This window comes from Rhagoletis pomonella, unplaced genomic scaffold, assembly GCF_013731165.1.
Source record: "Rhagoletis pomonella isolate Grant_MI unplaced genomic scaffold, Rhpom_1.0 Rhpom_scaffold_00002, whole genome shotgun sequence".
NCBI classification, from domain to species: Eukaryota; Metazoa; Arthropoda; class Insecta; order Diptera; family Tephritidae; genus Rhagoletis; species Rhagoletis pomonella.
In genome coordinates, this window is record NW_023458556.1 from 13,904,369 (window position 1) to 13,918,058 (window position 13,690).

Genomic DNA, 13,690 nt, shown 5'->3' on the forward strand with positions numbered 1-13,690 from the left:
TACTAATAGCCACTCGGTACATTGCTTTTGGAATATGTGTGTAGAACCAAATTGTTGAAAGGATTGTAATACTCGTAGCACAAATAAATATATTTTTTCTATTTTTTATTTATGCATACATACATATTTATTTCTAAATTAAGCGAAAGTTGTGCGCTAACGCTTGCACATAATAGTACATACATATGTATGTATAGAACAAGCAGCCATGAGTGCATATGCGTTTAGTACCTACATAGTGATTTTAATTACCAAGTGGTATGTACGAAAACAGAATAAAAAACCAGTTGTTGATTTCCCACTCAGATATCCAGTCGCAGGCACATCAGTTTTTTGTAGTTTTGTTTTCTAAAATAAAATTTCGGCAACTTTTAAATGCAACCATTGTGGCTAACAGCGTTTGAAATTGGCCAGTGCAATTCTCATTTGTCGCATTGCACTAAGTTAGCTGTTTACACTGCGGTTAATGACAAATGAACTGCTGGTAGTTATGGCTTGCTTTTTTTTTTACTACAACTAGATTTTTCAAAATTACGAGTACTTTGGCGAACTCTGAGTAATTCAAAGTTTGTTAGCGCTTTTGAGATTTGTGTCATTGTAACATGAGATGGCTGCTTATGCTGAGTACCGCTGGTTTAGTGAGCTCAGATGCATGCGGATCGTGAACTAAATTTGAGTGAATAAAACACTAACACAAAAGTACGAACAAAACGAGTTTAATGAGCAACAAAATATAGCGTAAAAGGAGTTTTTCTAGTCGTCTGATTCGATAAGTTTTAGATCCTGCGTTGAAGCCAACAGGTCGATCTGCATAGTTTCTTCACTCAACTACGAACGGTTATCAGAAAGCCGGTGGTTAGATATACCTACATTTCTTATAATTTTTTGCAGGAAACAAGAATGAATGGCTGTTGAAATTGTTACGGAGAATACAGAAAATCTCTTGTTTCAAGCGCGATTTCGATCGATTTTACAAAGACATGGATGAATGCAATTAAGCAAGTACAAATATAAAATTTTTGCAGAGCGTAGAATAGAAGGTCATTGGCTTAATATACAATAAAATGTACTTATGTATATTTCTTTAAATTTTGTCGTGCTCTTTGAATAAAATGTATTCTTAAAACTAAAATAAATTCTTACAACCTTGAAAACTTCTTTAAAATGACTCTTCATAAAAGACCTTAAAAACATAAAAAAGCCTAAAAAATTGGTCCCAAAAAGGTTCAATTAAACCAACAAAGCAAAAACTTTGAACTCCCATTAAAATGAATCATAAAACCTTCCACTCAAAAATGCATCGCAAGCCGACACTTTGGAATAATTTCTTCGAATTCTAACAGCATGGTTGGGTAGAATGAAAAATATTTTAGCGCTTCTTAAATCGAACTCATTTAGGAAGCAAAGGCTCCCAAATGGGAAGGTTTTAAACTCATAGAAGAACTCCATCTTTGGAAAGTTTTGGTTTATTTCGAGTCTTTACTTTAATTTGTAAATGCGATAAAAATTTTCCAATCCTCATTTAAACCTGCTAATTCAAACCTACAAATACGAAAATAAGGAAAAGCCTAAAAACGACAACACTTATTATCACGCATTTCTGCTCAGAAAGCTTTGGCATTTGTATGTATGTACATACAATTGCGAAAATATAAATAATAAAGAGATATTTAAGAAGTTTTTGGCTATGTGTCTTTCGTTTACTTAACGTTCTTATGAAAGTGTAGTTTGTTATCTAACAAAAATCATTTAAATTAAAATTTCAAGATTTTTCATAAAAATTTTGTGATTTTTTTTAATTAGATTTATTAGAAATATTCTGAGTGCGCAGGCTACCTATTCAATGTAAGTATAAAAAAGTAAATTTTTTTTAGGTATCTAGAATTTACCGTTTATTTTTGACATTGATTTTTGGGGAAAGTTTTGCTTATTTTCTCCATGCAAACAAAGTTTCGAGAATACTTTGTATGGAAGAAAATGCGCGAACAAAAAATTGCCAAGAACCAAGGGTAAGTCCTAACTACTTCAAACTCGCACTTTATTGTATCAAAATGAAATGCTTTATAAACTAGCGAACTCAAGAAAATTCGAAAAAACCGGATTCAAATTTTGATGAACATATGTTAAAATTCGTCGAATTTTTTATATAGTAAGTAAGCTATATTTTCATAAAAAAATAAAAACACATTTTTTAAAAAAAGAAAATTAGCCAAAACTTGCTAAAATGTCTCTTCCCTATTTACGTTCTCGCCACCGTACATATACTTCTGTGCCTAAATCTAAATATACTTTTAGATTATTCACTCGGAACTTTCTGGTAGAAAGCTTCTACAGCAACTTATAATTTCATTTTTGATTAAAAACCTTCTCGTCCTTGGCAATTATTCCGTAATTTCTACAATCTCTCGGCCATTGCTAATCAATCCTAAGAGAAATCTCAAAATGGTCCTTAGTATATGTATGTACTTACATATCTATATGTATATTAGGGCAGATGCATTTTGTTTTGAATATGCGCGTATACCACAGAAGTATTCTACATGCAATTCTACCCAAATTTGCTCGAAGAAACCACGCGTGTAAAATTAATTTGGAGTTTGCCAAATACGGATAGTAGGTTTCGAAGAAAATGTGAAAATTTTCATTGTTGCGCGCTCTGGTGGAAGTTTTAAAAAAAAACTAATATGTGCACAAATGGATTCCTCATACCAAAAATAAAAAACATGTTTTTATAAAAAATTTAAGCACTTTTTTTCGACCCTACTGCAAAATGTTAAGAAACCTATTGTCCCAATTTGGCAAATTCCAAATTGAGTTTAGACGTATGGTTACTTCGAAAAATTTGTTAAGAATTACCCGTAGAATCCCTCTATGATATACGCGCATAGTAAAAAAATCTCCCTTAAAAATTTACCCGCCCTAATACACGCATATAGAGCTACACGCAGGGATGTGTAAGAGCACTGCTTGTTTATTGTACTCGCATTTCATTTGATCCTAGATGAGCACACACCTTCATATTTACCTAGGCATCTTAACATACATTCATACATATTTCCCTACTATGTATAAAAAACCAAGCAGTGCGCTCATGGCGCGTACGTTTCAATTCATTTCATTTAGCTTTATTTGCGTGCCATTATACTGGTCTTAATTGTCTGCTCCAACCAACAACACACACACAAAATTCGAGCCGGTCAAAAGGAAAAGTGAGAATATTTCTGACCATTGAAGCGCTGTGTCCAGGCAACAGTGCCCGCGGGTCAACAACTGCCAACAGCCAACGGCCAAATAAACAACGAAATCAACCAACGAATGAGCAAACAAATGAGTTAACAAAGGAGACAAAATAAAAATGGGTGGCTAGCATAAGCGTAAGTAAGCATTGGCGTGAAGTAGAGCAAATATGTAGTTAGACGGAGGAATTTTGCTGCCAACAAATACCAATGCCAGCCATCAGTTTTGAGCTTTTGTTGTGGCATTGCGTTGCCTGTCGCCTTAAACATTGCCAGTGCCAACACCTTACTGCCACTGATGCGTTCGTGTTCATCTAGCTGTTGATATTGCCACCACAGGCTGATGGAGTTCGCTGCTTGTTGCGCACAATAACACCTCGCCGGCCAACATTGAGTTGCAACAAAACCAAAAAGACACACGTATTTCCTATTTTTCTACAATTTACAGTGGCGTTCAAAAATGGATGAATGATGTTTCGTTTTTAATATTTGTAATAGTTTTCAAGCTAAAATTTTTTTGATATTTTTTTTATAAAAATATGGTTCATGCTTTAACAAAAACTATATAAATCAGACTTTCAAATTTGTTACATAACTTAGAAAATTTTCACAAATTTTTATCTAAATTTCGAGCTTTTAACCAGAATTTTTGGAAAATTTTTGGGTACGTAGTTAAGAAGCTTATACAATTTAGTAAAATAAGTGCAAGTCTTGAGCGGCTGAAAAATCGCATTGATTTTTAATATTTTTTTTTGACGGCGTTTTGCACTTTTTTCCATAAAAAAAAAATAAAAAAGTCAAGGCCAGTTTTAATAAATTTGGCTATTTATATGAAAAAAACACAAAAGCAGTCAGCAAAAAAAAAAAAATTTTAAATCAGTGCGATTTTTTAGCCGCTCAAATCTTGCATTTATTTAACTAGAATTTTATAAGCTTGTTAACTGCATACCCAACAAATTTTAAAAAATCTGGTGAAAAAGCTCGAAATTTAGATACAAATTTGTGGAATTTTTATAAGGTTTGTACAAAATTTGAAAGTGTGATTTATGTAAGTGTTGTTAAGGCATTAACTAAATTTGTATAAACAAATATCAAACAAATTTTAGCTTGAAAAATATTGCATATATTAAAAACGAAACATCATTCATCAATTTTTGACCGCCACTGTACACACAAAGCTGAAAGCGTAGCATTCCCACAATGCTCCACTTTGCTGCAGCAAGCGATTGGTTGTGTAAGCTGAAATGAGCACAACGGGTCGGCCGGTCGGTTGTTTAGTTTGCCTGGTGGCCGCTCGCCCAGCCGTAAGGAAGTGCTTTGTCAGAAAAGTGCAACATGATGGTGACGACGACGACTAGCGGCAGCAAAAGCAAGTGCAGCAGTCATAAAATTTACAAAAAAAAAATAAAAAAATACTTTAAAAATAAAATTGCTTCTGCGAAGCACACCAACTAGGCGTGTAGTTGCAGCAACGGTAATTGCAACGGGAACAATGAGCAACAGAACAATAAAGCAATAACTGTGCTGTAGCGCATAGAAATTTAAGTAAACCACAACGAAAACAATTTTGTTTTACCGTTTTTTCTCTTTCTCCATATTACATGCATATTTTCCAACTGTTCACCGCTTCTAGTCACCGCTTTCGAATTAATTGCCACTGTGGCAGCAGAAAGTCCACAATTGTGTGCCGGCTATAGTTGTTGGTGCTGTTGCTATTTTGATTGCTATTTGATGGCAGCGGTGTCACAAAGCGGCATAAAGTTAACTAACTATTTTATAAATAACTCATGCACCAGGAGGCGCATAAAAGGTGTAAAACAGCAATGACAAACAACATAAATGTTTTGAAAATTAGCACGGAACTAATTATCAAGCGCTTACCGAATAATTAATTTAGTTTTAAAATGCTTGTTTCTACATATAACTACAATTGATTGATGTGATATTTATTTTTAGTTATTTAAAAAATTTTTCAATCGCTTTACAGTTCCGAGACGCAGTATCGCTATTATCAGAATTTTCATCATTTCTCTATATATGTGAATGAAATATCATTATTGAGAACCAGCTTTTCTCTGCGACCCCGCCCGTATGATATTCCGTTTAAAGTTACGCTTTCAGGTGAAAATGATATAAATATTGCGCAATGAAATCGAAAAACCAGCAGAAGGATTTCTGAACTATTACCTTAGAAAATTCAGCCAGGCGGTGGACGGAATTAATTTGTTGCATATGTAATTCCATTTCTCCTTTATATGTATGTACCGAATTACTTTCCTATTCTATAAAATTTTAGATTTCTCTGCATTTAAATTGTGTGTTATTGAAAGTTATCGTCGCCTTCTTATTTACGAAGAGATTGCTTTGCTTTCACATGCCAAATTCAGCCTAATAAACTCTTAAAATCTACTTAGGAATCTAAAATTTTGATTATAAGAAAATATGGCGCTCTAAGTATTTTCGCTTAATAAAAGTATTTATGTAAATTAGGGTGGTCCTTAAAATTTAAACATCTAAAATTTTTGCACGTGGCTACACTTTATTTTGATTTACGTGCAAAATAAAGACATTCCCGAAATTAAAAAAAAATTATAATAATTTTGAGTCGCTACCAATTTGCAAAAATAGAATTTGTTTTTTACAAACGCAAAATTTTTTACTTAAAATCTGATAAATTTCACGTAAACTCACATAAAATAATAAACTCTCCGAGTTATAGCTCGTCAAAATCAAAATTTTGTCGAATTTTTGCATTAAAAAAAGTTTAATACTTTCACACCCTGGCAGCATCACTTAAGTTCTTTGCAAATTTTGAAGTTTTTATGCATGTCTATGTTGATGGTGGAATAAAACAAAGGGGTGCCCTGTGTTGTTGATATTTTTAGGGATCACCCTACTGTACATATATAAATATGTTTTGACGTAAGAGTTTCTAAGAGCAAAATTTTGAGTAAAATTTGTGCGAAAAAACAGAAAAAACCTTTGCTAAACTCATTGCACATTTGACACCAACAACCACATGAACATGAACCTGCGAAATCATAAACTTTAGAAATTCATATCAGCTACCATGGAAATTTTTTTCGGCATATACACACATGTACATATATGATAATTATGTGTGACTAAGTTTTAAACTTGAAGATTGTTCACTTCAACCCAACAGCGCAAAGTTTTGCCTGCAAATAAATTGCATATGAAATTGGCGAATAATTTTTTGGAAAATAAAGTGCGTAGCCTAAACCGAAATTGAGAAACTCATAACAAGGAAGGCAACAACACAAATTTGCGTAAATTGCAGCAAAACCACGAAGGTACGAGAAGCTAGAGACAAAGCGCAGAAATTTGTGAGGCAGAAATTTGGCGGCATGCAACAACAGCAACAAAACCAATCACTACAAACTGCCGGTAAACCAGCTAAACCAACGTCAACACCACACCGCTAACATACAAATAAGGAACCGCAAACATGAACGAGGGATAACCTCAAAACAAATAACAACAACAAACGGCATGCAAACCCAGTGTGGCAATAAGCAAAGCAAATTTAGCAAGCGATAGCTAAAGTAAGAAGCAGGGCTAAGACGCGAGCGGCAACCAAGGTAGCGTTTTTGGTTGAGAGATGGTTGAAAGCCCGCCCGCCTATGACATTCGCGCTAAGGTGGCGTATCTGCTCGTTTTAGCGACACTGTCTTGCGCTGAATCCAAGCGAAATAAATGTGGCGGCGTCAAAGTTTATTTACCAAAAGCTGACGACATTTTCCATTAGCAAGTTCGTTGGGTTTGCAGTCACGCTGGCAGACAAGCGGCAGATAGGCAGGCAGCCAGGCAGGCAGAAGGATAAACAAGAAATTTGCTGCGTGCAGTAGAAACAAATTCGTATTCAAGTGGAAAAAGGAGTGAGCAGAAAATGCCTTACGCATACAGCGAGGCTTGCCATACCAGCAGAGTTGGTGAGTTTGCGCAAACCTCCAAAGTGTAGTGACACTTTCAAGTGGAGCTCACGACCGCAATGTCACTTAGTGGATTGTTGTTGTGCATGTTATTATCAAGCAATTGGAACAGCTGCCTGCATGCTTGCAACAACATCGCGATACAGCAGCTCAAGCGAGGATGCGGGCATTTTTGCGAGGAAGGGGGCTGGAATGAGAATAAGACAACACTGGCAAGGGCGTGAGGTGAAGACGGCAAAGTTGAAAGGTGCAATAATGTAATGCCACTTAAAGTTGCGCCTTCTTGTGTACTGCTCCCAGCACGTCTTATTGTATGTGTACGGGCGGGTCATGGTCCCATCTCGAGGAGTCAAGTGGCGTTGGTAAATCTGTAGTGTTGCTCTTTGTGTGCATTTAATTTTGTTCGCTGGTGCAACTATTTGTGTGTAAATATGAAAATTTAATAATTAAGTGAATGTACACCAAATGAAATGGGGCGTCAAAGGTGCATTAATGCAATGTAGCGCACGTATAGTAGAAGGATACCCAGGGTGTTTTATAATTCACTGGGCGCTCCGAAGTCGAATATAGTGTAAATGATAGAAGGAAATGCAGAGATGCAGGAATTAAAGTAAGAATGACATTAAATAACTCAGTGAGAGGAGCGAACCAGGATGCTTACGTGCATGTAAAGAATATTTATTGGATTAACAAGTAAGAAAGTCTAAGTTCGGGCGGAGCCGAACATTAAATACCCGGCGCAAGTATTAAATATATGTTTTTTCACCTTTCCGAAACCTTCCGCTAGATGGTAAGCCGGGGTGTATCAATTTTGAGTAAATTAGCGTCCTTCAATTTCAAAATTTTGAAGTTTCAAGCATTTCTGAAATTTACCGTTATATGAGAAGCGGCCGTTATTTTAGTCCGATTTCAATAATTTTCAACGTTTTGCTTATATGTGGCAAGCACAATAACCACACCGAGTTTGGTACAAATTGGTAGAACGGTTACCGATATACTTATATGTGATCATAAGTGGGCGGTGCCACGCCCATTTTCCAAAATTTTACCATAAACGTATTTCTTGGTAAAGAATTGTTGCAAGCATCAATTTTGAATAAATTAGCTTCAATATTTAATGATTTATCGAAGATTTTGTATTTCTCTAAATTACCGTTATATGGGATGTGGGCGTGGTTATTGTCCGATTTTAAAAAATTTCGGCGGTTTTTTATGCTGTACCAAGGCCAACAACTGTGCCAAGTTTGGAAGAAATTGGTGTAGCGGTTACCAAGATATACACATGTAACCATAAGTGGGCGTGGCTACGCCCATTTTGCAAAAATTTATAATATTCTTATTTTTCGTCTAAAACTTATTATAAATATCAATTTTGAGTGAATAATCTCCAGTAGTTACTAGAATATCGCAGTTTTCGTATTTCTGAAAATTACCGTTATATGGGAAGTAGGCGTGGTTATTGAGCGATTTTAAAAATTTTCGGCCATTTGGTATGTTATGTGAAGGCCAACAACTGTGCCAAGTTTGGAAGAAATTGGTGCAGCGGTTACCAAGATATACACATGTAACCATAAGTGGGCGTGGCTACGCCCATTTTCCAAAAATTTATAATATTCTTATTTTTCGTCTAAAAATTATTGTAAGTATCAATTTTGAGTGAATTATCTTCAGTAGTTACTAAAATATCGCAGTTTTCGTATTTCTGGAAATTACCGTTATATGGGAAGTGGGCGTGGTTAAAGTCCGATTTCGCCCATTTTCAATACCAACCTACCTTGGATTAAGGGAAACCTACATACCAAATTTCGTTGAGATATCTCAATTTTTGCTCGAGTTATCGTGTACACGGACAGACGGACAGACGGACAGACGGACAGACGGACGGACAGACAGACATGGCTTAATCGATTTCTTTTTTCATCCTGATCATTTATGTATACATTTGTCTATATCTATCTCGATTCGTTTTGGCTGTTACAAACAACCGTTATGTGAACAAAATTAATATACCCTTGTGCACAAGTGCGCTCGGGTATAAAAATTAGGTGGATAGTCAGTGTGGCCAATGGTTGTCATCTATTACCACCTCTTACAACCATGCAGAGTCCGCGAAAAATTCTAAGCAGTTTTGCCTATTAAATGTAACACAAAAATGATTCCTAGGCTTTCAAAACCCTTCTTATAAAAACGACCATCTCCTGGCTAGTAGCCTACAAATGTAGACACCATCTAATAGATAGCGTGCGGCAGTCAATTTCACCAACAAAAAATTCATATACTCCGAAAACTAGGGGACAAATATAGTAAACTGCGGTTTTAGTTTTTTCTCTGATGTCAGGATTTTTTTAAAAAGGACTTTAAGTTTTCAAGAATATGATACATTAAAAAATTATTAAAAAAATCAATGTAGTATAGAAAAATAATATTCGAATAAAACATAAAACTCTATAAAATTAAAAAAAAAATTGATTGTTTTAGTGCTGCATAAGGATGAAAGGATATTGAAATTGTCCTTTTATTTTAAAAATTTTTGATGGAAAAATTATTTTAAAGGACATTTTCAACTCTTATTCGTCCTTGTGCACCAAAAAAAATTAATGTTTTCGTCTCTATTAAATGTCCGAACGCATGAAGGTTAACTCTTTGCGTAACTCTGCCCACAACTTTGTTTTTTACTTTTCCAACAGGGCAACAAGTTCTAGTGTCTTCTCTCCGAAACTGTTTTCGAGAAAAACATATAGACCCTGAGTCTCTATTGTAGCGTATTCCATAGTGTCACGAATATGTTTTTTAGGAAAAATGGATTCTAATTCATATGTAAAAAGTGACATGTGCACATGCAAATACATATCGTATTAGAACACTTTAAACAGGAGATATCTTACTCCACAAAACCGACTCTATTTGTTAACGTTGGAGAAGCTCCCAACAGCAGGTGAGCTAATTTGGACACATGCAATATATCGCGCTGACTTGAATCACTATTCGAAGAACGGGGGAAAAATAGCTAAGGTTAATAAAACTTAACAAAAATCTCACTACCTTCCTTTGCTAGTACCTCGCACTGTAGTAAAAGCAGCTTGAATTTCTGGAGGCCGTTATTCCAAGACTTGGGCATCTCCGGCCTCAGATTTAAATCTTTTACTAGATGTGTCTTCTAACCAAACCTAACCTAACATCGAAAGTTGTGTTGAAAGAATAGGAGAATAGTTATACTAAAATGCTTAAAAACGGTATACGGGTATACGCGGGTATTTGGGTTCTGAAAATTCTGAGATAGGGCGTTTTTGAAAAGTTTTTTGAGATCAGACGTTTTCGAACTGGCTGCCGAAATAGGTCGATCTTCCACTCAGCAGTCGATATGTTATCAACAAATATCGATTAAGTGGAAAATAAGCAAATTTACATGCCAATAGATTACTCATACGCTCCGACAAACGGTTTTATAAGACAACTTGCTTAATTCTTCAGCAAAAAACATTATCACCAACTATGTACTAGCAATCTCTGGGGTAGATTGTAGACAAGTAGTTCGAATAGATACAGTAGACACTTACTAATGCAGAGTGAAGAATGTCAGATATGCAATAAGCAAACTTTGTATTACTGACCAGCATTGTTCAAATCGAAATTCTTATTTCTTGGCTTCACCTCATTCGCCCCATTAGGCGAAATATCACACCAAAAGATAAAAGAAATGACTAAGACTGACAAAACAATATCTAACGAGTAGGACTTAAAAACTACGCCTTCAGAGTACTAACTCTTAGCGGCATTAAGAACCCATTTTTGACTATATGAGAAATCCATTAGGATGGCAGCTCGCCAAGCCAAACTAACCTTATGTAGAGTATAAACGTGGATAAAACCATTTGAATACTTCTTAATTTCCATTGGCTACCTAAGATGGCCGTTTTAATTAGCTTTTAACTTTAAAACTTCCACCCAGGTATAGCCCCATTTCAAGCAACAAATAATATTGATTTTGCCTTTTTCAGTGTTAAAAAAAACAGCTCATAACATCTATTTATTTGTTAAAAATATTTATTAAAAAGGTGATATATTTGTATTATCAGCAAAATTGCTCTCTATGCCAAATCTCAAAATAAATAGCAATTTAAAGCGTTTTAAATTTAATCACATTTTGCTTACTTAAGCATTAAAGCTTACAAACCTTAATCTAATAACTTAGGCGAACAAACGCATGTATGTAAAAGCTATTAACTATCATAATTGCGAAAAATTGTATCTAAAAATTGCAATCATGGGCCGCAGATATGTCTTCTCTTTTCACATATGTATTTCATTTGCTTAAAAAGTAATCCCTAAAAACTTATGTAATCATTTTATCCCCAGAGCATTAAAATCGATAATAATAAGTTATAGAAAGTAAATAAAATTTATAAACTCTAATGGGATTGCGGTGAAAACAGCCAAGATAAAAAACGAAACAAACCAGAACAGCTGTAGAAAAGAGCTCTGAAGCAATTTGCGGCTAAACGATTTGAAATTTATATTTTTACAGAAATCAATATGTACCTATAGAAAAGCTTAAATGTGCCACACATGTGTGTCTGTATGTTTGTATATACATAGACGTTAATAGTAAATGACCTGTAGGAAAATTAAAGAAATAAAAGAATTAAAAAAAGAACTAAACAAAATTAATAAACAAAACAACAACTCAATATAAATAAAACAAAAGGCAGTTATCGGCTTTATTATCGTCAAAACTGTAGGGATATATTTCGAATTATGGATTCTAGCCGTTTTCTATATACCACTGAGGCATTCTTTCTTAACGTTACCAACCACTCGCGCACTTTTATTGTAACTTAAAAAATTTAAAAATATATGAAATATTGGGCCGGATTCTTGTTTTCGTACGAATCGAAAATTTTAAATTTTTGAATAAAAAAAAAATAGAAAAATTGAAAATTTTCGACTCGTACGAAAACAAGAATACGCCCCATTAATAAAACTCATCAAGCTTTCCAATCACCACAACACGATTTGCAGAAACAACTCTAAAGCGACCCTTTTCCGTAGGTTTTCCCTGCAGAGCATAATATGTAAGTACATATATACATACACAAGTATGTTGTTGATGGCAACATAGTAAACAGGATGAATGTAAACACACACTGGTTGCAAAACAAACGAAAAACCGCCGTTGTATGCATGCAACAGACTGACAGTTAAGTAAATACACAGATAGACCTGTGCAATGGATGGCTTCAACCAACCAACCAAGTGGTGAGAGCGTGAGTTTGTGCGTAAGTGAAGAATCTCAATCAAAGTTTTGAAGTTAAATTATGCACCGTAACCGCGAAGCATCAACGACGATGATCAGCGAGATGGCAAGGCGGTCTGGAAAACTGACGTTGCCAGTGCGTGGGAAAATTCAGTCAACATGCAATTTAAAGTTGCAACCATAATTTAAAATAACAACAATAACAAGCAGGAACTCGATGTTGAATATCAAAATGGAGTTAAGTGTTTGCAAATGAGTTTCAGTGTACATACATACATACATACATTTGCATGTGTGTGTGTATAACGACTGTGGCAAAAACGCGATGGATGGTAGGAGATAAAATGCATTTCATGTGGTTGCGTGTGTGTACATTTTTACTACCCAGCAAAAAACACGATTACCACAGAAGCGAAAATGGAAACGAGCTAGCCGATGGGAATCGCTTACCCCTTCGCTTCAGGAAGGCCTTATTTTAACATGGGCATGTCATTGGCGGTAAGCCCTTACCCGCAGCATTACCTTCAAACGAAGGGAGAACGCATGGATAAACAGAATCCAGAGAAGCGAAAAAAGAATGCCTTACAGAGAAACTAATGTAGAATGCCAGATGAGTACATACTTATTTATATTAAATCAGAAAATGTCTTAAAAGATTAAAATTAATTAAAATTTTTATAAATCAGTTTTTATACAAACATATGTATGTATTTGGGTATTTAGATTTTACTTAAAAATCGGTATGTACATACATGCATATTTAATTAAGGTTAAAATTGTACTTCCTCACTCATGTACTTCACTTCATTGACTGATTTCAACTTCGCTGCAAATTGAACAAAGCAAAACATGATTTTTATGCGAGACAAATTTCCACAGAAACTAACGGTAGAAAAAGAATTTTTGGATATTCATTCTATTTTTTAGCTGACTACGATGCAGCATTCTGCTTTGCATTCCCCGAAATAAAGCAAAGAAGCGAAATAAAAAAAAATATTGTAGGAAAATCTACTTTGCATTCCCTGAAATGAAGCAAAGAAGCGAATTAAGAAAGAAATATTATAGGACATTCTACTTTGCATTCCCCAAAATGAAACAAAGAAGCGAAATAAATAAAATATTGTAGGACTTTCTACTTTGCATTACCGACAATGCCTAAAAGAAGCGAAAAAATTCGAAGGCATTACAACGCTATACCCTCTATAACACGTTACCACTAAAAGCGATTATCGATTTTTTGCTGGGTA